General features: G+C 42.7%; 1 long non-coding RNA gene and 1 pseudogene across 1 annotated transcript; one reads left to right on the plus strand and one right to left on the minus strand.

Moving 5' to 3' along the window:
• Positions 1-27,835, plus strand: part of LOC138358004 (glutamate receptor U1-like) — a 133,824-nt pseudogene that overhangs the window by 28,383 nt on the left and 77,606 nt on the right.
• On the minus strand, positions 26,340-27,542 carry LOC138358321 (uncharacterized). Its single transcript, XR_011225325.1, has 3 exons — positions 27,075-27,542; positions 26,803-26,931; positions 26,340-26,423 (listed from the first exon to the last, which is right to left on the minus strand). It is a non-coding gene; the product is annotated as an uncharacterized lncRNA (long non-coding RNA).

The following is a 27,835-nucleotide window of genomic DNA, read 5'->3' on the forward strand; positions in this document are numbered from 1 at the left end:
ACCCGAACTAACAGCACCCGACCACCTTCGTCCATCTCCGTGTGAAGCACGGAAATCGGGGCCCGCTTAGAAAGCAGGATCAACGTACCTCCATGCAAGCCACGCGAAGGGTTTAACACAACCGTAAACCCCTCAGCCAACACATGTAACAACCCCACTTCCTGCACATTGTGCTCCTGCACAAAAGCCACATCCACCCTCCACTCACGCAGCATCGACACCAGGCCCAATTGCACAGCCACAAAACGCAAACCATTCACATTCAGTGAAGTACATGTTAATTTAGGATCCATCGGGAAAAGAGATAAACCCTATCTAACCACAAAACCGTCATACCGGTCCTGCCGACACTCCGTGTACGGAAGCAATAGCAGCCGCCACCGGGTTCCCAGGCGACGGAGACGCACTCCCCACAGGGGGAGGGAGGCCAGAGTCCTTCCGGAGCTTCATCAAAAGGCCGCGATAATCACTGCCACAGTCCCCCGGATCCACTACCGCCCACTCCGGGCTCCGTACCCCAGGGGACCCACATACGAGATCACCAGGAGGGTCCACAACACACCCTCCACCACCCGGCACCGTCGGGTCTACTACAGACACCGCCACACCCTCACCATCACCGACACTCACATCAGGCTCTAACCTCCGAACCGAAGGCCCTCGGTCCCCAGAGCGACCACTCCTGTTCGTCTTCCGGCGCTTCGTCTGAGAGCCAGGTTGACCCTGGACAGCAGTGGTGGAAGGACGACGAGAGGGGCGACCCCCTTCCAAGAACTCATCTGCCTCCAAGGGTTCCACACCAAGGGCACCAGAATCTGGCACGACATCCTCCACCGGCGACAAAACAGGGCCACGCCCCACCGAAGCATCAACATCGACGGCTATGGCAACCGGAGGCGGATGCACCTCCACATGCGTGACCACCGCACTACCACCCACACCAGGGGGGTCCACAGACATCGGACCCGACACGTCAGCACCAGTAGGGCGCACCGCACCCACAACGCCATCATCACCAGTAGGTGCAGGGGGAGGGTTCAACCCGGCAGGATCATCCCCCAGGTCCACAAGGCCATGTAGAGGCGGAAAATCCTCTTCTCGGAAGACACTGACCAACCGGACGGTGCCATTACGGCAACCAGCAGCCTGGTGTCCAGCCATACCGCACCGAAATCATGTGCGCTCTTGTCCCGCATAAAAGCACTGCACCTTGAACCCCAGCAGCACCATAGACGACGGGATCGCCTTCCTCAGCTTCATGGTAACCGTGCGGATACCCATCAGGACGCCACGAAGACGGCCAGACTTCAGCACATTCGCCCGACAGGCGAGAACACTCCCATATCCTCCTAAGAACCGGCGGAGCAGGCTCTCTGGGAACTCAACCGGCAGCCCCCGCACCACCACAAAAGTCACTGGAACACACAAGTCCGTTACAGAAACCGTACCCGCCGCGCCAGGCAAAGGTACAGTTCGCCCATCATACTTATCGACCATATCCCGGTACACCACAGCGTCAGTCAGCTTAACCAAGGCCCGATGTTCCCCAGCCAGCTGCACACCACACACATCTGCAGGGTTGAGACCCAGCACATCCAGGAGAGCAACCTCCAACAATGAGTAGTTCACCTGACCAGAGAAGGCCAGCTCAACCGTATCCACACGCTTTATAGGCGGCATGGGCAACGCCATCCCGCCGGCCCGCCAGGCCAGAGGCCACAAAAAACGCATCCAGCTGTGTGCACGCCAAACGTCCAGGCAAGACTGAGGAGCGAATGTAAACAGAACCGCTCCGCACGGCTGCCAAACAGCCAATTCCTATCATTGCAATTTATGATACAGATGGAACGCGTGTTGACAGGCGATAGGTGCTTAGTTGTTGCATCTTAGTAGTTCACTTACATTAATTAAAGAATGTTTTTGAACAATACAATTTTTTTATCATTTTGGTAAGGTTTATATTTCAATTCATGTATTTATTATGCACCCCATACCCACCCTGTGGGCAGTGGAGGAAATTGTTACAGAGGCTTATAATGGGTTCAGCAACTGAACCCCAAAGTTCGTTAACAACTCTCTCTTGTGAGGCTCCAGAATTTTACCATTATCAAAATAGTGACATTATTAGTATCATAAAGAGTTATTTGTGTGAACTAGGATTTTCTACATTAAATCAATTAAAAACGAAATATTGAAACCAGAACAACACTGTGTGTAGCATTGTTTTCCTGTTTTCCAAACTGAAATCAACTACTTACAAACAAACAGGTTGCGCACTGGCTACGGTGGGGAGAGGTTGTTTCACCTGCCTCCTCCAGTTGTTGACAGCCCGGCGTAGCATGCAGACCCTGGTGTGGTTGTTGCAGCACGTCCTCCAAACAAAGACCCATAAGTGATTCCATGCACCCTCCAAACTCCCCCCCCCCTCCCGTTTATGACTGAAAAACAGTTTACAAGCGACTCACAACTGATTTTGTTCGAACACTTCCTTAACAAGTGCTTCACTGACGAAATTTGTTCGAACTACAACGCTGTAAATGCTTCACCCATGTACTAAAAATACAAATAATCCTCAACAGAACCTAAACACCTAACCTAACCTATGCCTATATATGCACAATATGCTAACGTATTATAATATAATTTATATATGAGAAAATTCCTGATTTGAATGAGGAGCATGTTAAAGTTTATGAATGCGTCTGTGGGGTCGACCGCTGGAGGGAATGAACTTTTGTCGAAGATGGGTTGGGTTGTTGACGTGGCATGAGTGATGAAGGAGCCCTTCCCCCTATTGCGGGTTCACTCTGTCTGCCTCGAGTTTACTGGCAAGGCTGCCTACCTGCCATGGAGCTGGTGTTCTGTGAGGTGCTGGGTGGGGACCTGGCTGTCATCCATGGCATGGACATAGTCTCTTCTCATCGAGAAGGTGCGAAATTTGCTGCAGCCGAGGATTATCGGGTGTTTTTGAACTGCTTTGAGGGGTCGGTCGTTTCTACTGCCGGACGGTGTTCGGTGGTTCCCTCTGTTCAGAATGGTGCCCTCACATACATCCGTGTTCCTGGTGCGCCCTTTGAATTCCCGGAGGCACTGCTCAAGAGGTACTTCAAGCAGTTTGGCACTGTTCTGAGTGTACGGATGAATGTTATTTCATCCGGCCGGTTACGGGAGCCGGTCGGCTGAGCGGACAGCATGCTGGACTTGTGATCCTGTGGTACTGGCTTCGATCCCAGGCGCCGGCGAGAAACAATGGGCAGAGTTCCTTTCACCCTATGCCCCTGTTACCTAGCATTAAAAATAGGTACCTGAGTGTTAGTCAGCTGTCACGGGCTGCTTCCTGGGGGTGGAGGCCTGGTCGAGGACCGGGCTGTGGGGATACTAAAGCCTCAAAATCAACTCAAGATAACCTCAAGATAACGGGGCATCCAGAATGGTATCCGGACTTTGGGGATGTGGTTACGTCCAGACATCCCGTCTTAGTGAAACTACTGGGCTTTTACGTCCATGGGTACTATGTGCGGCGCCTCGCACGTGCTTTCAATGGGGATTCTCGGGCCACCTGGTTGCTAGGTGGTCAGCAGCTGAAATTTCTTTCATGAAGAGGATTTCACGACGCTAGCTGTCGACGAGGATCCGGCGAGTGGAGCTGTGCAAGTGCCTGAGGATGTGGTGCCTCACCTGGTGTCGCATTCCACACCGGCTCCTGATGGTGTTCAGGCGGTGGATACTGTGCAGTTGCCAGGTGTGTGATCGGTGGCTGTTGGTGCTGGTGTGGGCATAGCCCAGTCAGAGGCCTTGTCTCCGCATCCGTCTTCTGTGGATGTTCCGGCCGGTTCTCCTGTGGCTCCTGTCATTGTGAACCCCCCCCACCCTTGTTGCCCATACTGCTGGAAAGTGTGTTCCTGGCCTCCTGCTGGGTTTGGGCTGGTCCCCCATATTGTCGCTGCAGCCGAGGTCCTGCGTCGTGCCCGGGTACGGCTCATAAATTGCAGAACACAATATACCTGTGGGTACACCCACACATTTAACATATAATTTTTACATTGATACATTAAAACAGCTCTATGGCTGCAAGCACTGTTAAGGCTCATGTTCAAGAACCTGAACTAAATACACAATCTAGCATAGTCCTAGGAATATCTGTGCTGGTGCGCACAAGGCATAAATACATAATTTTATATGGAAATATGCATACAAAATTATATGCAATAAAATAACCTAATTTGATAATTTAATTAAGATTTAAGGATATGACAATTAAATGCGCGATGAATTATACTAAAGACTTATATACACAAGATATGGGTATTCTGATTATATGAATATTTCGGCAATAAAAGAGGTTTATTCACTGAAAAGATTAAGTCCGAACATACTAGAAGATGAGGCATTGCCTCACTGCTTAACAACTCTCAATTTATATATATATATATATATATATATATATATATATATATATATATATATATATATATATATATATATATATAATGTGTGTGTGTGTAAATCACGAAAATAAACACGTGATTAAAAATGTGACAGTGTCAGACCACGGAGGAAAATTAAAACAGGAATTTCCTTAAGAAATTTCGTATATTAATACGTCTTCAGAAGGAGTCATTCTCCTTCTGAAGATGTAATAATATACGAAAGTACTTAAGGAAATTCCTGTTTCAATTTTCCTCCGTGGTCTGACACTGTCATATATATATATATATATATATATATATATATATATATATATATATATATATATATATATATATATATATATTGTGATGATAATCTCTTTCAAGAGAGATTGAGCCTGCTCTTCCCTACATAATTCATGTCATTCAAGTACAAGATACTATATTGAAGATACGTCCACCAGTATCGGCAAATGTTTTGCCCAGGAAGCAAAGCATACCTTGCACCACCCGACACGCTGGCTCCGCCCGTCATCAACGAGCAAACTACCCATTCTCCGCCTGCCTGCTCCTGATTGGCTGGTGTATCGCCGACAGCACCTGCACCTGCATTCACGCCCTCTACTTGAGTCGACGTCTGGGCCAGCTCACGCCGTACTCCTCAGAATATCTCTGTGCTCTTAGAAGTTGACATCTCTCTCTGGTAGACTAAGCCCTGGCTGTCGTGTACTAAGGGAGGTGGCAGCTTTAGCCAGTATTCTCAGCACCTGATTAATATTATTATTATCTTGCACTTAATTTTATTTTAGAGTAAATTTCACATTCATTAATTATTCATGTTGTTTTGTTTGTTGACTTGTTTTGAATTTTACATAAGCCAAGGGATTGTCTTTGTTCATATCTTGTTTTCTAAAGTAATTAAAATTTCATTGTTTATATTTTGTGTTTTGTGTGTCTTCCCATTACCTTACCACAGACAAACAGGCAAGCAGTCTCTTTTTTTTCTGTAAATGTGACAAGGCATTGCCACCTGCCATTGGAGGACTGCCGAACATCAGCACTCCAACACTTTACCGTCACAATATATATATATATATATATATATATATATATATATATATATATATATATATATATATATATATATATATATATATATATATATATATATATATATATATATGCGAACAAGCCTGAATGGTCCCCAGGACAATATGCAACTGAAAACTCACACCCCAGAAGTGACTCGAACCCATACTCCCAGGAGCAACGCAACTGGTATGTACAAGACGCCTTAATCCACTTGACCATCACGATCGGACAAAATGAGGTGATAGCCGAAGCTATTTGAACCACCCCACCGCCGGCACTCGAATAGTAATCATGGGCATATCACATCAAGAAGTCAACACCAGCAATCAACAGCCAATTATTGTACAACTATATTCTACCCACCTCAAGACTCCGCTCCAATATAGAAGCATCAAGAAATATGGACCAATATATATATATATATATATATATATATATATATATTTAAACCCCTAGAAGGGGTACCACCTCTGGTGCAAGTGTAGGGACCCATAGCCTCGGAGAAGAAAATAAAGAGTACTCAGAGAAGACCTTGTGGATCCTCACTGAACACTTTGATATTTTCTTCTCCTACCACCCCTATTCTTTCGGTATGTGTGTATATTTATCTAACTTTATTTGAAAATGTCATTACACAAAAAAAAGTTACAATATTGATTACATGCAGGGTACAAGGCTGCTTGTCACAAGTTGAACCCAGCTCCTCAGATGGCGAGCAGGAACCATGGATGCAGTGAGCATTTCCTCTCTGGATTGCCACACTAAGGCGCTGAAAAAGAAAACTGGCAGCTCTAGGGTCTCAAGTTGTTTCGATTAGCTTAGACCCCAACTCCTTCAAAAAGCTAGCAGCACTTTTACTCCAGGCACCAAGTGTCTCTGAGGCAATGGGGACAATATTGTAGTGGTGCTCAAGGTCTCTGTATTTACGTGACTTGGCCACTTCTCGGTGATTGGCAGCTCCTCCTGCTTGTGTAGCTCTGAAGTCAACATAGGTATTGGCTAAAGTTGAAACGCAAGTGTAATCTCACACCAACTGTCTACCATTCTTCCAGGGATTCACCGTGATTCCGTCTGGGCGACCGACAGGCTCGTCAGAGTTGCGGGACATTAGGTAACGGGGCTCTCTCTTTGCTGGACAACCGGCTGTGGCAAGGTTTCTTTTAATAATGTTATTGACCTCGCCGTGTTTTGCATGCCATCCTCCTGTCCTTTGGCAGAGAAGGCCATGCCCTCCGTTTCTGTCGGCCTCTGCCTCGCCGCAAATACACCTGTATTTGGTGTGGATTGGGGTAGCGAGGCGGAGAGCAATGGCAATTCGGAGGGCCTGTAGTGTGAGACAGGTGCCAGTTGCTGACACTGGGGTTGCTAATAGGAAATCACCTGCATAAGGAGCTGCTACAGCTCCCCATGCAGGTGATTATATATATATATATATATATATATATATATATATATATATATATATATATATATATATATATATATATATATATATATATATAAATATATATATATATATAAATATATATATATATATATATATATATATATATATATATATATATATTTATATATATATATATATATATATATATATATATAATATATATATATATATATATATATATATATATATATATATATATATATATATATATATATATATATATATATATATATATATATATATATATATATATATATATTAGGGTGGGATTTGACAGTTGTCGTTCCATACCATTGCAAGGTAGCTTCATTGTCAGACCATACAATATCTTTGATATTCATGGGAGACAAGACTTGTTTAATATGCACTGCTAAATGTGTTCCGGTTAACAATGATGTAAGTTCAATCTGAGGTAAAGTCGTCTTCTTCAATGGAGTGATTCTAGCTTTAGAGGTGATTAGATATGATTGCTGTGGAGTTACCATGTAAGTACAAGCTCCAAAAGCTCTGGCTGACGAGTCAATGAATACATATATGGTAACTTCCTCATTTTCCTCAACTGTGTTTCTTGGAAAGTGTTTTTGTTCGACTAAAGTCTGTTCGTGAGCCACCTCCATCCAAGCTTTTTGTAACTGGGTTGGTAGTGGATCATCCCAACTAACTTTACTCTTTCAAGCTTCTTGCACCAATATATGCCATTTAATAGTTAAAGGGTTTAATAGACCAAGTGGGTCAAATACTTTGCTAACCTGTGAAACCAAGTCCTTTTTTGTAACAATGCAATGGTTTACAGGTACTTATTTGATTGATATGGTATCTGAGATGAGATTCCATCCTATACCCAACACTTTTTGAGTTTGAGGTACGTGATATCCAAGGAAGTCTCTCTCGATTTGATAATTAAATGTTCCATTATTTGAGGCCCATGATTGTAGTGACATGTTGGCAACTTGTTATTTCTTGTTGGCGTCTTGATATATTTGTTACAGTTCAGTCGTACTGTTAAGGAGGCATTAAATTAGTTTATTAAAAGTTGTCCAATGTCAACTAATATTTTTTGACTAATTGTATACGAAAAGGACTGCAATTGTTCCAAGTTTCAGTACTGCAGTCTAAATAGAAAGGGAGATTTAATTAGTTTTTTTCAACGAATATTTCACATATTCAAGTGTGTATATACAACCACACGTTTCAGATATAATCAATTTATGACACTTTTCTGACACATTACCATATAATAAAGGATCTGAAGATGTGGATTTTCCAAAACATGTTTAGTTTTCCTAATACAAATAGTCAAAGTTCCCCCCTCCCCCCCCAAAAAAAAATAAAGCGAATGTAACATGTTTATTGCTATTATAAAATTAATATATGAACTTAGGAAAAAACGCTTACTACAGATTTTAGAGACATACACTCTACATATAAGGTGTACGTTTCAGGTAAATTAAATGAAAAATGAAAGTTATATGAACGTTTATTTTACTTGAAATAAATACGTAAAAAATAATGTCTAAGGTGCTGCCATCTGTGGCTGAGGTTGACATCAACTAATTTCCTGGCCCCCTTGGCACCCTTACAGATAGGCTTATGTGTCGTCAGGTGTATAAGTTTCATGCAAATCGCCTGATGAACAAATAAGAAAAATAAAATTGAAAAAAAAAAAAAAATTGTTTTTTTACTAATTTTTTTTGTAATAAAACTAATTATAATTTTTTTTAATATATGCTATTGTGATAGCTGAGAGTCATAGACCTAATTTCAGTTGACACTTGTGTTTGATAATCGTTTTTGACCACTTTGGAAAATTTTTGACACCTAATTCAATATTTTTTTCTCCCTTCCTATTTATGCTACGTTGCTGAGACTTGGACCAGATGAAACCCTTTTCATACACAACTAACCAAAAACAAAATTGATTGAGATTGAACAACTTTCAAAAACTATCTAATGGAAACTATTGGCCCCTTAACTGTCTCTTGAAAATTATTTCCGTATAGATTTTGACCGATTTTAGCCTTATTGGGACTAGATGATTTTTGTAGATGAGTGTCTAGAGTTGCTTGCAGTAGAAACGGGCTGGATGTTGCTCCAAAGAGGACAGAAGAGAATCTGTAAGTCACAATGGGACTATTTACATCTTCTGGGTCCTCAACTCATAAAAACTTGGTGAAGTTTCTATCTTCTTCCTGTAAGCCAACACTTAGAAAAGCTTTGCTGATGCCAGCTGTATATGCATATTTGTTAAGTCTAAACTTCAATAGTTAGTCATACAACTTTTGTGTCAGACTTGGGCCTGTTTGCAGGCAATCATTTAGGCTTGTTGCTTGGGGTCCAGATTTAAAGCTACAATTAAAAATTATTCATAAAGGAGTTGTTTTATATTCTTTGATTACGACCATATGTGGTGAGTAATGGCCTGTTTGCTTGTTATCGTGTTTCGCAACTTCAGTGAATTTATTCTGTAGTTGTTGAGCATTAATCTCATAATAGAGCTGTAAATGCACTGGCTTTATCTTTAGCCTTGCTATTTAAGTTGTACATAAGCAACATTAAAGTTGGTTGGTAAGGTCTTATGGTTAAGTTTCCAAGGCAACCTTACCCAATATTGGCCATCATTGTACTGCAGTTTCTAAGTACTGGTTATATGCACAGACATCATCAGGACTTGGTTGTTCTGGGATTATTCCTATTGCATCAAGTTCCACCAATTTATGAACGGATTCTAATCCAGCATCAAGTATGTGTGGAATGATATGAGGTGATTGTTCATTGCCTAGCGAGGCTACAATTACTGTCTCTGCATTGTGTGATTTTTCAGAAGTTGAAGGTTCAAGATCTAATACAGGTCCTGACATCATTAAGCCTCCTGTTGATTGGAGTAAATTCCTACCAAATTAATTTTTCTGATCCTAAAATGAAGTAATGATAGTAGTCAGCTCCTATCAGAATTACGATATCCCCTATGTGGTTGGACTCGATCAGAGGATCTGCTAATTTCCCTTTCTTGTCAGGGATTTTGCGATGGCTTCAAAACCGGTCACTTTTAGGTCTGTAGGAACTTTATCCACCAATATAGCTATAACTGTCTTTTGATATGTGCCTAGACAGACTTTAAGATTTACTTCTTGATATGTTTGAGGACCTGAATTGGTCAAACCCTGATATCTCGTAGATACATCATTTGAAGATTTAAATTGTAAATCTTCTGCTGCCTTTTTATTGATATAAATCTTTGTGAACTTTGATGAAACATGCCTTTTGTTTGAATACCAACTCCTTGATTGATTAGGTGCAGCTGAGTAGTGGAAGTAGACGCGTAGACCGGCAATTTTACGTTACCCGACTGCCGGTCTCCACGTCGTGATTTTTTTCCGTGAAACATCAACTGCCGGTCTACGCATTATGATTTTTTTTCCAGTGAAATATTTCTGGTTGGTCTACATGTCGTGATTTTTTTCCGTGAAATATCGATGGCCGATCTATGAGACGTGATTTTTTTTCTGTAAAACATCAATAGTCAGTCTATAAGTCGTGATTTTTTTATGTGAAACATTAATTGCCGGTCTACACGTCTTAATTTTGTCCCATGAAACATCGATGGTCAGTCTACGTGTCATGATTTTTTTCTGTGAAACATCGATAGTCGGTCTATGTGTCGTGAATTTTTGTCCATGGGAGTATGAAGGTTCCCTCCTAGGTCTTGCCATTGCGTTCAAGGGTAATAAAAGGCTGCCTTCTATCCGGGTCCCTTTATGTTATCCTGCTAGTGATTGCTACCCTTCTAGTACCTGAAAATTTCGTTCAAGGGGATTAAAAGGTTGGCCCCTGTCTCGTGTGTTTTGCGTTACCCCGGTGATCCTGCACTCTCATCTCTCCCCATCTCTCTCTCTCCGTCTATATTCCTCTCTACCACGCTCTCCCTCTCTTCCTCGTTCTTCCTCTCTCCCTCACCCCCTCGCTCTCCCTCACTCCCTCGTTCTCCCTCACCCCCTCTCCCTCACTCCCCCACTCCCACACCCCCTCTCCCTCACTCTCCTACTCCCTCACCCCCTCTCCCTCACTCCCCCACTCCCTCACCCCCTCTCCCTCTCTCCCCCACTCCCTCCACCCCCTCTCACAATAAACACACACACAGGGGGGAGGCATCAGGGTGGCGAGATGTCACCAGCGGAGTTCCACAGGGCTCAGTACTTGGACCCATTCTGTTTCTAATATATGTGAACAATCTTTCGGAGGGTATAGACTCATTCCTCTCAATGTTTGCTGATGATGCAAAAATTATGAGAAAAATCAAGACGGATGAAGATAGACAGAGACTACAGGATGACCTGGATAAACTGGAGGAATGGTCTAGAAAATGGCTGCTAAAGTTCAACTCGGGAAAGTGTAAGGTGATGAAATTAGGCGAAGGGAGCAGGAGGCTGAACACAAGGTATCATCTGTGAGGTGAAATCCTGCAAGAGTCAAATAGAGAGAAAGACCTGGGGGTTGATATCACACCGAACCTGTCCCCAGAGGCCCACATCAAAAGAATATCATCAGCGGCATATGCTAGACTGGCCAACAAAAGAACTGTCTTTAGAAACTTGTGTAAGGAACCTTTCAGAACCCTGTATACCACTTATGTAAGACCAATCCTGGAGTATGCAGCTCCAGCCTGGAGTCCATACCTAGTTAAACACAAGACAAAGTTAGAGAAGATTCAGCGGTAGTTAATAGTAGTAGTTAATAAATGGAATGCACTAGGAAGTGATGTGGTGGAAGCTGACTCCATACACAGTTTCAAATGTAGATATGATAGAGCCCAGTAGGCTCAGGAATCTGTATACCAGTTGATTGACAGTTGAGAGGTGGGACCAAAGAGCCAAAGCTCAACCCCCGCAAGCACAATTAGGTGAGTACACACAGGTCAAGCGGGATGGTAAGACAAAAGAACAAGCTTAGAGGAGAGGAGCAGGACGAGTCACACATGCAGATGATTGCTTAGGCATGGATGGAAATCAGTGGGGAATTGAAAGACATGAGGGAAACTATATGTAAGCTGAAGATAGAACAAAATGCAACACAAGAAGAGGTAAAAAGCCTAAAACAGGCCCTCCTCAGATCTTGGCCCAGGCAACCAACCCCCAGGTACCAGGAGATGTAGCAATGGCAGGGACCCCTACAGTTGGTGCAAACTTTGCTAAAATACTGAAGAGCTCCAATGCCATGTACACAGTCAAGGAAGTTGTAATGAAAGCAGTAACCTCAATGAAAGCAGCTAGATGCACAAGCCAGTTAATCGAAAGGAAAAGAGCTGTAGTAGTAGTAATAGGTATTAAGGAACAAGAGGGTTTCACAAGGGAAGAATGAAGGACTGAAGACAAAGCTGCAGTGTCAGGGATACTATAAGAGATAGGAATGGAAGGGGCTGAACGAGACATAGAACAATTTTCCGGATTGGCCAGTACAATAAAGACAAAAAGAGATTGATAAAGGTAGTATTTAGGAGCGAGGCCATCAAAGAAGACATCAAAGTAAAGAAGAGCAAACTGAAAAATGCAAGGAATTACAAAGAGGTATACCTTCAGAGGGACATGACCAGGGAAGAGATAATAAGGGCAGCAGATGCGAGAAAAAGGTCCAAGGAGAGGGAAGGGAGCCAGGGAACTTCAGCTTTTAACCCAGCAATCCCAGAGGGGAGTAGGGAACCCCAATCCAGTAATTCAGGAACCCCAGACAGGACTGCAACACCCCAGCCCACCACCCCGTAGGGCCCCCCCCCCCACCCCCAGTACAAGTCCTTCCTTGCCCCTGCACAATGCCCACCTATCAACCAAATCCTCCCTCCCCCCCTTACCCCGAGTATCCCCTGCTTTTCCATCCCCTCTTCTTCCTGCCCCAGACAGGCCCAGGCAAGACCTAACCCCTACATCCCCCACTCCACCTCCCCTCAACCCTTTGTTAACTGGTTGATACCTGGTTGATGGGGCTCTGGGAGCTCTTCTACTTCCCAAGCCCGGCCCGAGGCCAGGCTTGACTTGTGAGAGTTTGGTCCACTAGGCTGTTGCTTGGAGCGGCCCGCAGGCCCACATACCCACCACAGCCCGGTTGGTCCGGCACTCCTTGGAGGAATAAATCTAGTTTCCTCTTGAAAATGTCCACGGTTGTTCCGGCAATATTTCTTATGCTTGCTGGGAGGACGTTGAACAACCGCGGACCTCTGATGTTTATACAGTGTTCTCTGATTGTGCCTATGGCACCTCTGCTCTTCACTTGTTCTATTCTACATTTTATTCCATATCGTTCACTCCAGTACGTTGTTATTTTACTGTGTAGATTTGGTACTTGGCCCTGCAGTATCTTCCAGGTGTATATTATTTGATATCTCTCTCGTCTTCTTTCTAGTGAGTACATTTGGAGGGCTTTGAGACGATCCCAATAATTTAGGAGCTTTATTGCGTCTATGCGTGCCGTATATGTTCTCTGTATTCCCTCTATTTCAGCAATCTCTCCTGCTCTGAAGGGGGAAGTGAGTACTGAGCAGTACTCAAGACGGGACAAGACAAGTGACTTGAAGAGTACAACCATTGTGATGGGATCCCTGGATCCCATCCAGGGATCCCAGTTGAAAGTTCTCGTAATCCATCCTATCATTTTTCTGGCTGTCGCAATATTTGCTTGGTTATGCTCCTTAAACGTTAGGTCGTCAAACATTATTATTCCCAAATCCTTTACATGCTGTTTTCCTACTATGGGTACATTTGATTGTGTTTTGTACTCTGTATTATGTTTAAGGTCCTCATTTTTACCGTACCTGAGTACCTGGAATTTATCACTGTTAAACATCATGTTATTTTCTGATGCCCAGTCGAAAACTTTATTAATATCAGCTTGAAGTTTTTCAATGTCTTCAGCCGAGGTAATTTTCATACTGATTTTTGTGTCATCTGCAAAGGATGATACGAAGCTGTGACTTGTATTTTTGTCTATATCTGATGTGAGAATAAGGAAAAGCAGCGGTGCAAGGACTGTACCCTGAGGTACAGAGCTTTTAACTTCACTTGTACTAGATTTTATATGGTTTACCGTTACTCGCTGAGTCCTGTTTGACAGAAAACTGAGTATCCAGCGTCCTACTTTACCGGTAATTCCCATTGACTTCATTTTGTGTGCTATCATGCCATGGTCACATGTATCGAAAGCCTTTGCGAAGTCCGTGTATATCACATCAGCATTCTGTTTTTCTTCTAATGCCTCAGTGACTTTGTGGTAGTGCTCAAGTAGCTGTGAGAGGCACGATCTTCCCGTTGGAAATCCATGTTGGCCTGGGTTGTGAAGGTCATTGGTCTCCATGAAATTGGTGACCTGACTCCTAATCACTCTCTCAAATACTTTTATGATGTGCGATGTTAGTGCAACTGGTCTATAATTTTTTGCCAATGCTTTGCTCCCTTCCTTGTGTAGAGGGGCTATGTCTGCTACTTTAAGTGCATCTGGTATCTCCCCCCGTGTGTCCAAGCTCTTCCTCCACACTATACTGAGTGCCTGTGCTACCGGCACTTTGCATTTCTTTATAAATATTGAATTCCATGAGTCTGGACCTGGGGTCGAGTGCATGGGCATGTTTTCAATTTCTCTTTCAAAATTTAGTGCGCCCGTGTTTATATCAGTTATATTTACAGGGGTTTGAATATCCCGCATAAAGAAATTGTCTGGATCTTCCGCCTTCAGTTGTTTATTGGAGTGCTAAATATGTCCTCATACTGCTTTTTTAGGATTTCACTAATTTCTTTGTCATCCTCCGTGTATGAACCTTCACTTGTACGAATAGGTCCAATACTGGCAGTGGTTTTTGCTTTTGATTTCGCATATGAGAAGAAATATTTTGGATTTTTCTTTATTTCCTGAATTGCTTTCTGTTCTAACTGCCTTTCTTCAGTTTCATATGAGTGTTTCAATTTCCGCTCGATTTCTTCAATCTCCCTATTTAATTATTCCTTCTTTGACGGGAAATTCGTGTCTGCATAAGCAGTTCCGTTATTTTTTTCCTGTGTTTATAGTGTCGTCTGCGTTCTCTTTCTACGTTAGATCTCTTTCTGGCTTTCCTCAAAGGAACATGTTTCAGACAGACTTGATACGCTTCTAAAGTCAGTTTTTCTATTCCTTCTGTAGGACTTGTATTACTTAGAACAGTTCCCCATGGAATGTTTGTAAGTTCCCTGTTTATTATCTCCCAGTCTATCCTTTTATTATTAAAATTGGATTTAATGAATAGCCCCTCTCGCTTTATCAACGTTTTAGGTCTATTCTGAGTATTGATGGTCGTTTGCACTTCAATGAGCTTGTGATCTGAGTATGTGGTATCTGATATCGTAATGTCTCTGATAATGTCTTCATTGTTCGTAAAGACCAGATCTAGAATATTTTCCTTTCTCGTTGGCTCCGATATCTGCTGATTGAGTGAAAATTTTTCACAGAATCTAAGTAGTTCTCTAATCTGTGGTTGGTTAGGTCCTGATAGATTTCCTGGTATAATATTATTGTTTGCTATTTTCCACCTGAGACTAGGCAAGTTGAAGTCACCTAGGAAGATAATATCAGGTATCAGGTTCTCCAAATTATGAAGGCTATTCTCTATTTTGTTTATCTGTTCTGTGAATTCCTCAGCCGTGGCATCTGGCGGTTTGTATATTAGAATAATCACTAAATTTATTGTCTCTATTTTTAATCCCAGTACCTCTACCACCTCATTTGTAACGTTTAGGAGCTCCGAGCATACAAGGTCTTCCCTAATATACAGACCCACTCCTCCATGTGACCTAATTTTCCTATCACACCTGTATAGGTTATATCCTGGAATCCAGATCTCACTGTCCAACAATTCCCCTGCATGGGTTTCTGTGAAAGCTCCAAATACTGCATTTGACTCCGTGAGGAGGCCACTTATGAACTGTACTTTGTTGTTTGTTCTTGTTTTCAGTCCTTGTATGTTGGCAAAGATGAATGAGGTTACTCTATTAGTGATAGTTTGAATGGGAGACTTTTTCGGCAAGCCCATTATGCGTGGACATAATGAGTTTGTTCTGACCAGTACTGATTGTTGTAGGGCAGTTGTCTGTCGTAGTTGTAGTTCCCTTTCGGTAGGTAATTGTATCTGTAATTCTGGAATGCAAGTGGATCTGGCATCCAGTTCCATACACTCTCCATGCTGCTCCTTTTGAATTCTCTGTCGGTCTGGTATAAAAAATTTATAGAGTTTCCTCCAAATTCATTATCCTGCTTGCCACTCTTTATGTAGCGTTCCGTGCCTTTCACGTGAAAGTGTGGGCAGCTGAGGTCATAGCATTTTCTGTCCTCCAGTGAGGTTTGGCACATGACAGGATGGAAAAACCTACATATTGATCCAAATCGACACTCACCTTTCCTAAGCATATTTAAACAATTTTTTGGGATGTTGGTAACTGCATTCTAATCCTTTCTTATTACCAGCATATCTACGTCTGCATATGCCCTTTGCATAAAATTTGCATAAGTCTGTCCTTCTGTTCTGAATTGCTCTATTGGGAACCGTCGTAGTGTCTGTACCTGTCGAGCTGTCAGTGCTGTCTGGTACACTTTCTAGTTTATTGTCATCTACATCCTGGCCTACTGAGTCAGAGTTTACAACTTCCTGAGTTTCAGCCTCAGTTTCATCCCTGACTATAGCCTCCGCCCCTTGTATATTAGAATTGTTGTTCCTTTCCCACTCCTTCTGGATGGCTGGTAGGCTTCCAATGAATGATGTTTTCCGATCATGCGTCATGTTATCTAGAAGGTTTTTTAGGATATTCCAAGCTGGCAGGTCATTTTCACACACCCAGAGCAAGTGACCAGCTCTCAGTGCCGTAGTGTTACTCACTCCTGTACAAGCCGAATGGAATCTAGTCTTACAGATATAACATTCAATTCCCGTTACCTTCGTCTTTAAGGAGTTGTTACAGTGGCCACAAATTTGTTTATTTACTCCCATTTTGCCTTGTTTTGTTGTATATATCTATATATTTATAATATTATATGTATATTGTATATTTGTAACAATATATATGTATATATATTTATATGTTTAATATTTATAATATTATATGTATACCGTATATTTGTAATATTATGTATGTTATTTTGTTCAAACTTTATGGCAGGTACTTAGCGTACTTAACTACACCACAGGAGGGCGTGCCCTCTTCCGGAGCAATCCCTGCCCCCCAACCTCAACGGGGCAGGGATTTCCCCCTGTCCCTTCACCCCCCAGGACTTCTCCCTGCCACAAGCAATCCTGGGCAAGACCTAAGCCCTGCATCCCCAAATCCACCTCCCCCTGAACCCCTGGCAACTACCTCACAGGAGGATGAACCTACCCAAGTAGCAATGCTCATGGAACATCTTCCTACACTTGTGGGGAGGGAGGGAGAAAATGGATATAGGAAAGTGAGCTTCAAGGTGATGTATTCAGAAATCGATGGGATTACCAATAAAGCAAGTGAACTGGCAGAAAGGGCGCAAGAAGAAACCCCAGACGTAATAAGACTCACGGAAACAAAATTATCAGGAGTCATAACAGACTCTGTGTTTCCAAAGGATTACTATATAGTAAGGAAAGAGAGGGAATGGGGAGGAGTGGTCCTGCTGATAAAGAAAGACACGAGATTTGATGAGATGGAAATTCCTGGCTGTGACGAGTTCAGAGATTACATAACAGGAACTATAACATTGGGTGGCCCTAAGATAATAGTAGTAGTCATTTACAACCCTCCTCTAAATGACAGAAGACCCAGACAGCAGTTTGATAGGAACAACATGGCAACCAATAATATAATAGAGAGAGTAACTTCAGTTGCCTGCATGATGGGCTCAAGACTCTTAATCATGGGCGATTTCAACCATGAACAAATAAACAGGGAGAATGGGGACCCACACGGTGGTGCAGATACACGGGGAGCTAAACTCTTGGAAGTGGCAACAAGGAACTTTCTAAGCCAGCACGTGAGGGAACCCACAAGAATGAGAGGCAATCACGAAACAGCTAGACTCGACCTGATATTCACCCTGAATGAGTCAGAAATAAGGGATATCAAAGTTAAAGCCCCCCATAAGAATTAGTGACCACAGTGTATTGCCATTTGAGTACCTGGTGGAGGTAAGGATAACCTATCCAAGGATTGGAGCAGAAGGGAAAAGACTAAATTACCGAAGAGGAAAATATGACGAGGTGAGGAAGTTCCTAAAGGGAATATCATGGGAAACAGAACTTAGAGACAAGTCAGTACAGGATATGATGGATTATGTCACCCATAAGTGCCAAAAAGCTGCAGACTGGTTTATCCCCGTCCAAAAGAAGAAAAACGAAAAGCAACAGAAGAATGCATGGTTCAACCAGGAATGTAAGATAGCAAAGCAACTGAATACAAGCGCATGGAGAAACTACAGAAATAACAGAACACCAGAGAGCAGGGGGGGATACCAGAGAGCCAGAAATGAGTTCCTCAGAGTGAAGAGGGAAGCAGAGAGACAGTATGAAAATGACATCGCAAGTAAAGCCAAGACCCAAACCAAAACTGCTCCACAGTCACATCAGGAGGAAAACAACAGGGGAGGAACAAGTGATGAAACTGAGAAAAGGGGAGAACAGATACACAGATAATGACATGGAGGTGTATGAAGAACTCTACAAGAGATCCAGGAGGTCTTCACAAAAGAACAAGGAGGAGTCCCTGCACTAAATGAGGAGAAGGCAAACCGTGCAACCTTGGAGGAGTTTAAAGACACCAGTGATGAGGTCAAAAGAAATCTGTTGGAGCTGAATGTGACAAAGGCTGTTGGGCCTGACAGAATCTCACCATGGATACTAAAAGAAGGTGCAGAAGCACTAAATGTGCCACTCTCTATGGTGTATAACAGGCCACTAGAAACAGGAGAAATACTATAAAGCTGGAAGACAGCTAACTTAGTTCCAATATACAAAAAGGGTGACAGACAAGAGGCACTGAACTACAGACCAGTTTCCCTAACTTGTATACCATGCAAGGTGATGAAGAAGATCGTGAGGAAAAGGCTCGTAGAGCATCTGGACGAAAATAGATTTGTAACACACCACCAGCATGGGTTCCGAGATGGTAAATCGTGCCTTACTGGATAAATAGAATTCTATGACCAGGCAACAAAAATTAGGCAAGAAAGGGAAGGGTGGGCAGACTGCATTTTCTTGGACTGCCAGAAAGCCTTTGACACAGGTACCCCATAAAAGTCTGTTAAAAAAGTTGGAGCGACAAGCAGGAGTAAAAGGGAAGATGCTCCAGTGGATAAGGGAGTATTTAAGCAACAGGGAACAATGAGTAGTTGTGAGTGGGGAGACATTAGGGTGGCGAGATGTCACCAGCGAAGTCCCACAGGGCTCAGTACTTAGATCCATCCTGTTTCTAATATATGTAAACGATCTTCCAGAGGGTATAGACTCATTCCTCTCAATGTTTTCTTATGGTGCAAAAATTATGAGAAGAATCAAGACAGATGAAGATAGACAGAGACTACAGGATGATCTGAACAAACTGGAGGAATGGTCTAGAAAATGGCTACTAAAGTTCAACTCAGGAAAGTGTAAAGTAATGAAATTAGGCGAAGGGAGGAGAAGGCTGAACACAAGGTACCATCTGGGAGGTGAAATCCTGCAAGAGGTAAATAGAGAGAATGATCTGGGGGTTGATATCACACCAAACTTGTTCTCAGAAGCCGACATCAAAACGATATCATCAGCAGCACATGCTAGGTTGGCCAACATCAGAATTGCCTTTAGAAACTTGTATAAGGAATCGTTCAGGACCCTGTATAACACTTATGTCAGACCATTCATAGAATATGCAGCTCCAGCCTGGAGGCCATACCTAGTTAAACACAAGACAAAGTTAGAGAAGATTCAGCAGTATGCCACCAGACTCGTACTAGAACTGAGAGGCATGAGTTACGAAGAAAGGCTAAAGGAGCTGAACCTCACGTCCCTGGAAAACAGAAGAGTAAGGGGAGACATGATAACCACCTTCAAAATTCTCAGGGGAATTGACAAGGTGGACAAAGAAACTCTTCAGCAAAGTCAACCCGTCCTCTTAAAAATAATGTCACTTTTCGCTCGCATGCGCGCTATGGCCAAATTAGGACGTAATTTGAAATGAAATTGACTCACTAAAGTGACGTACTGTTCCGTTTTCTGTTTGAGTCGTCCGGCCCACTCGGCAAGGTTAGAAAAGGAAACTTTCCATTAACGTTTTCGTTTTGAACTTTATGAGGATATGCTGCCCAAATTACCTATCAGAGGACCCTTAACTTACTGTTGTTGAAAAAAAACATCAAATATATTTTCATTTTTTTTTTTCATTTTCAAATTACGTCCACTTTCGGCCATACGGGCAAACGGCCAAAAGCGACATTCTTTTTAAGAGGACAGGTTGGGTGGAACACGAACAAGGGGACACAGGTGGAAACTTAGGACCCAAATGAGCCACACAGACGTTAGAAAGAATTTTATCAGTGTCAGAGTAGTTAATAAAAGAACGCGCCATTTATTAACTACTGATGATGTGGTGGAGGCTGAATCCATACACAGTTTCATATATAGGTATGATAGAGCCCTGTAGGCTCAAAAATCTGTACACCAGTTGATAGACAGTTGAGAGGCGGTACCAAAGAGACAAAGGTCAACCCCCGCAAACACAACTAGGTGAGTACAACTAGGTGAGTACAGACATCGATAATGGTCAATGACGTCAGTCTATCTTCATCTTCCCTGCATATGAACTTTTTCTGTTATGGTTTATGTATTCCCATTTTCAATATTTATGTTAAGGGGGATTAAAAGGCAGCCTTCAGTCGAGCCTAATGCACAATGCCATCACCAATAATCTTCCCATAATATGCTCGTTTTTCCTTAATGAAGTATTTCCATACTGTTTCCAATTTTCTAAGATCATTTTCTAGCTAAGATTTCAAATTGAATTTAAGAAATGAGTTCAACCCTGTTACCGAACCAGTATTTACCCCAGTTCTTTTTCTAAATCTAATACTTATTAAATTTATACCCAATGTTCCGTGTTCTGTCTCGTGTTAATACTTTTAATAGCCTATTAATATCCCGTTTGTTATGCACAACCATCCACTTGCACCCCTCTATCATGTTACCTCACTAATTCTTCGCTTTTCTAGAGAATGTAATTTAAGCTTTGTCAGTATTCTTCATGGATTGTTTATTGAGCAAAGGAATGGATGAAATTTATTATCCATCCATATGAAACAAGGGGAGCAACACAGTGCATGAACTAATATGCATCTCACATGCGACAGTGTTAAAGTAACGTAAAAAAATCGGGCATCGGAACACTACTGAATCTCTGTTGGAGTCTCCGGCTAAATGCAAATATTTTTGTTTTTATATAATTTAAAAAAAAAACAAAGCTATAACATCACTCAGATATTTCCATTTGTTCCTGAGAAATGAGTTCTGAGAAAATTTTGCCCAGGGATGAAACCACAGCCCAAGCACTGAGAGAAAAACACCCCCTCAGGGCCGTAGGTGGACCTCCCCCACAGGTCAGGTTCGCCCCTAACCAGGAACCTCTCGTCCTCCGGGAGTCAGAGGTTTATAAAGCTATCGTTTCATTTCCCCCGGGCTCCTTAGGAGGCTACACAAGGGTAAGACCTCAACATGTGAAGGAAATGGTGAACCCTGTTCTTGGCCCGGCTGCAGAAGCGCTCCTGACAGAAATCACAACGTTTGTCAACAACTGCCTCGCCGGGTTAATCCCTGATGAAATCAAACCATTCTTCTTTGGTGCATCCCTATGTGCCCTGAAAAAGAAGGGGGGAGGGATCAGACCCATTGCCGTTGGTAATACCCTTCGCCGCTTAGTTGCAAGGGCTGCTGTCAGAAGTATCCGAATGGAAGCAGCCACCATGATGCAACCCAACCAGCTGGGGTTTGGAGTCCCCCAAGGCTGTGAAGCAGCGGCTCATGCTGCACGAGCCTACATTAGCTCTCTTACTGAAGACCAGGCAGTAGTAAAATTAGATTTTAAAAACGCTTTCAACTCGGTCAAAAGGGAAGCAATCCTCACTGCAGTCCAGGAACATTGCCCAAGCATTCTCCCGTTTGTGTCAGCAGGCTACAGCAAAGACTCAACTCTCCTGTTTGGCAAACATGAAGTCACCTCAGCAGAGGGAATTCAACAGGGTGACCCACTTGCACCGTTTCTCTTTTGCATAGCGGTTCGAGAAATTACAACCAGACTGTCCAGCGAGCTCAACATCTGGTTCCTGGATGATGGCACTCTGGCAGGCACACAAGATTCCCTGCTAGAAGACCTACAGCTGGTGAAGACACGGGGGGAGTCCATGGGTCTCGTTCTTAACCCCTCCAAGTGCGAAATTATTGCATCCAATGAAGTAATCATTAGAGCAGTGAAATCAGTTCTACATCAGAAATCAGCCTCAGTCGTTAAACCTACCGACAGCACACTACTCGGAGCACCTCTGGGCCACAATGCTATTCCTGCGGTCCTTGACGAAAAGTTTAGAGACCTAAAGAGGATGGAAGAGAGAATTGGGGACTTGGACTCCCACGATGCCCTCTACCTTCTCACAAAGTGCCTTACCTTGCCCAGGCTAACATACTTCTTAAGGTGTGCACCAACTTTTGGCAACCCACTTCTAAATCAATATGATGAGCTCCTCAGGTCAATATTCAGGAAGGCGCTCAACCTAGATTTAGATGACAGTCAGTGGGACCAAGCAACACTACCAGTGAGATTTGGAGGGATAGGCATACGAAAGGCAACTGAGGTAGCACTTCCAGCATTCTTATCCTCATGTACAGCAGCCAACGAATTGGTAGGGCAGATCCTACCAGAGCGTATAAGAGAGACAGCGGGAACTCATGATCAAACGTTCATCGAAGCAGCCAGACAATGGGACACCATTGCACACCCTCAACCCCGACCACAAGTCCCAAAAGACCACAAGCAGGCCCACTGGGATAGCCCCATAATAGAAAAGACTGTCACAGCAATGATTGACAACGCTGATGCTGAAAACAAAGCCCGCCTCCTAGCGGTAACAGCACCCCACGCCGGGGATTTCTTATTTGCTGTGCCCAATGCAGCCCTGGGAACTCGCCTCAGTCATGACGCTCTCCGCATTGGAGTTGCCCTTCGCCTTGCCGCCCCCATCCTCACTGAACATAGGTGCATCTGCGGAACTGCGATGGCAGACCAATATGGTCGTCATGGTCTGGTATGTCGTAAATCACAGGGTAAAATTGCAAGACATGAAGAAGTCAACGACATCATCAAGAGGAGCCTCGCCACAGCCCGCTGCCCGGCACAAAGAGAACCACACTTATCCAGACCTAACGACCCTCAGAAGCGCCCTGATGGGGTCACCTTGCTACCTTGGAAGGATGGTAAGCAAGTGGTATGGGACTACACGTGCGCTGCCACACTGGCCAGTACCTACCTCCACTACAGCACACGTGAAAGCGGTGGTGCTGCTTCTTTCAGGGAATCGCAGAAAATTATTAAATACAGAGGTCTAGCACACTGCTACAGCTTTGTTCCGATCGGCTCGGAGACCCTCGGTTCGTGGGGAAAATGTGCATTGAAGTTCCTGAAGGAATTGGGGGACAAATTGATCAGCGCTACAAAAGACCAGAGAGCAAAAAGTTTCTTGTTCCAGCACCTCAGTGTTGCGATTCAGAGGGGAAATGCCTGTTGCGTCTTGGGCACTAGTCCAACTTCAGAGGAATTCGAAGAAGTGTTTGACTTGCAACAATGATCGAACCCGTCTGTGACATTCATCAATGTTTCCCATTGTTGTGTTTTTCAAGAGATCCATAACCTTTAAGCACCTTTTTGCATTATTATTTTTGTATCAACCCATGTATATCTTGTAACCATCAAATGCATAATAAAGCACAAAAAATAAAAAAGGAAGGGGGTGGTAGGAGAAAAGCACACAGAAACTGTATTGGAGGGGATCTAAACATTCCCTCTAATGCGTTATGCGTGGTTTCCTCCGAGGCTATGGGTCCCCCTTCTTCCAGCTAGAGGTGGTACTCCCTTCCATTATATATATATATATATATATATATATATATATATATATATATATATATATATATATATATATATATATATATATATATATATATATATATATAAATATATATATATATATATATATATATATATTTATATATATATATATATATATATATATATATATATATATATATATATATATATATATATATATATTATTAAATATGACCGAAAAAGTAAGATTAATAATTCTAACACGAATTTTCTCAATCTTTCGTACATTACGCTTCACTGTTGGAGGTAAATCAAAAATTAATTCTCCAAAATTCATTTTTATTTCTAGTCTGACGCGACACGGGCGCGTTTCGTAAAACTTATTACATTTTCAAAGACTTTAGTTCACAAATACACAACTGAATAGAACTTACGTATCTCCGATTTTATATCTACATTTGAGTGAGGTGGGAGGGGTGATGTGGCATTAACACAAGACAGAACAAGAGGGGATATTAATAGGGTATTAAAAGTATCAACACAAGACAGAACACAAACAATGGGTATTGAATAGAAGTGTTTGTAGAAAGCCTATTGGTCCATATTTCTTGATGCTTCTATATTGGAGCGGAGTCTTGAGGTGGGTAGAATATAGTTGTGCAATAATTGGCTGTTGATTGCTGGTGTTGACTTCTTGATGTGTAGTGCCTCGCAAACGTCAAGCCGCCTGCTATCGCTGTATCTATCGATGATTTCTGTGTTGTTTACTAGGATTTCTCTGGCGATGGTTTGGTTGTGGGAAGAGATTATATGTTCCTTAATGGAGTCCTGTTGCTTATGCATCGTTAAACGCCTAGAAAGAGATGTTGTTGTCTTGCCTATATACTGGGTTTTTTGGAGCTTACAGTCCCCAAGTGGGCATTTGAAGGCATAGACAACGTTAGTCTCTTTTAAAGCGTTCTGTTTTGTGTCTGGAGAGTTTCTCATGAGTAGGCTGGCCGTTTTTCTGGTTTTATAGTAAATCGTCAGTTGTATCCTCTGATTTTTGTCTGTAGGGATAACGTTTCTATTAACAATATCTTTCAGGACCCTTTCCTCCGTTTTATGAGCTGTGGAAAAGAAGTTCCTGTAAAATAGTCTAATAGGGGGTATAGGTGTTGTGTTAGTTGTCTCTTCAGAGGTTGCATGGCTTTTCACTTTCCTTCTTATGATGTCTTCGACGAAACCATTGGAGAAGCCGTTATTGACTAGGACCTGCCTTACCCTACAGAGTTCTTCGTCGACTTGCTTCCATTCTGAGCTGTGGCTGAGAGCACGGTCGACATATGCGTTAACAACACTCCTCTTGTACCTGTCAGGTCAGTCGCTGTTGGCATTTAGGCACATTCCTATGTTCGTTTCCTTAGTGTAGACTGCAGTGTGGAAACCTCTGCTCTTTTCCATGACTGTTACATCTAGAAAGGGCAGCTTCCCATCCTTTTCCATCTCGTAAGTGAAACGCAGCACGGAACTCTGCTCAAATGCCTCCTTCAGCTCTTGCAGATGTCTGACATCAGGTACCTGTGTAAAAATGTCGTCAACATACCTGCAGTATATGGCCGGTTTCAAGTTCATGTCGACTAAGACTTTTTGCTCGATGGTACCCATGTAGAAGTTTGCAAACAGGACACCTAGGGGAGAACCCATGGCGACCCCATCTACTTGCTTATACATGTGCCCATTCGGGCTCAAGAAGGGTGCCTCTTTAGTACAAGCTTGGAGTAGTTTCCTCAGAATATTTTCTGGTATGTCAAGAGGAGTACAGGCTGGATCACGATACACTGTGTCGGCTATCATCCCGATTGTCTCGTCCACAGGTACGTTGGTAAACAGTCATTCTACGTCCAACGAGGCTCTTATCCCTGTGGCCCGTGTGCCCCGCAGTAAGTCAACAAATTCCTTTGGAGACTTCAGGCTGAAGGCGCAGGGAACATAAGGAGTCAGCAGGCCGTTGAGTCGCTTCGCCAGTCTGTACGTGGGTGTGGGTATCTGGCTAATGATTGGCTGAAGTGGGTTTCCAGGCTTGTGTGTCTTGACATTTCCATACGCATATCCAGGTTTATATTCCCCAATGATCTTTGGCAGGTGGAGTCCGGATTTCTTGGCGTTCACAGGTTCGATTAGTCTGTTGACCTTTGCTTTTAATTCGGCTGTAGTGTCCTTCGTTACCCTTTGGAACTTAGTTTGGTCAGAGAGTATGATGTTCATTTTCGCCAGATTTTCGTCTTTTTTAAGAAGGGGGCGTTAGATATGGTTCATAAGAGTTGTTCTAGTGCAATTAAAATTTATTGACGTGTTACACGTGAAGAGGGCTGCAAGTGGTCCAAGTTTCAGCATCGCAGCCTAAATAGAGAGGGAGAAAAAAAAAAAAACTTTTTTTAACCATTTTTTAACATTTTTTAAAGTTGATATAACAAATACAAATATCAACTGATATTATTTCTATGATACTCATCTATCACAATACTATATAATAAAGGTTGTCTAGTGGCATTATTATCCCAAACCTATTTAGTGCAATAATACAAATTTTCAAAGTTCACCCAAAAAATTATGCAACAAAATGATGTTTATAAATATATATAAAATCAATAAATGATCTTAGGGGAAATATATAACTTGGGTTTTTAGAGGCACAGACTCTACATATAATGTGCAAGTTCCATGTAAATTGAATAATAAATAAAAAAGTTATTCAACCATATAGTTGCAAATTAGTTACCTGTAAAAAATGAAGGTCAAAGTTCAGCCACCTTTGGCTGAGGTTGATGAACTACCAATTTCAATCAAAATTACCACCCTTGTAGATTGGCATTCCTTCAGTAAGGTGTGTAAGTTCCATGAAGATCGCCTGATAAAAAAAAAAAAAAATATTAAAAAAAAAATAAAAAAAAAATAAAAAAAAAATAAAAAAAATAAAAAAAAAGACAGCAGCTTTATATTTACAATTATTTATGATGTAGTGTCAAGATATAAAAAATAATACATACTAACCTAATATAATTGGTCTGAAATATGCAACATCTTGCAACATCAAGAGGGAGAACGTCTTGAGTTGCAGGTCTAAGATCTTGAGTGGCAGGTGCCGCTGGTGGTGTGGCAGGTGCCGCAGGTGGTGTGGCAGGTGCCGCAGGTGGTGTGGCAGGTGCAGCAGGAGGTGTGGCAGGTGCCACAGAGGTGTGGCAGGTGCCACAGGCGGTGTGGGTGCCTGGGAGTGAGGCGAGGTAGAGTGTTGTGGGGGCGGGAGGCTGCCCTCTCTCTTCACTCAAGAGAACTCTTGTTTTGCCTCAGTGTGGCTTTACGCTCCTTCTTTACTTGGCTAACGCGTAGAGCTCTTGCCTTTAGAGCTTTCTTCTTGTCCGATACTATATCCATTGTGCAGTATATGCAAGAAAATACGATCTGTGCGAGCGCGTCAGGCATACGACCGCCGGCACAGACACTGAGAGGGTGACTGAGCCAGTAATCGGATTATAGTCCCTCCCTCTCACAGAAGACAGTTGCCAGCGAGTGTGTTTATAATTTGTATATGCATAACAAGATATTCTCCACTCTATTGCGAAATACTAGACGCTTACAACGTATGACGCATCACCCTACGGCGCACCCGAGCCGCGAGGACCAGATTTCGGACAATTGCGGCTGGAAAATTTACTCTAATTACGTTATTTATTATCATAACATTAAACGGTTTGCACCACGGTGTTGCCAGAACGTTGTAGTATTTTTATAAATTTTTTGTGTTTGGCCGAATT

This window comes from Procambarus clarkii, chromosome 7 (assembly GCF_040958095.1).
Source record: "Procambarus clarkii isolate CNS0578487 chromosome 7, FALCON_Pclarkii_2.0, whole genome shotgun sequence".
Classification (NCBI taxonomy): Eukaryota; Metazoa; Arthropoda; class Malacostraca; order Decapoda; family Cambaridae; genus Procambarus; species Procambarus clarkii.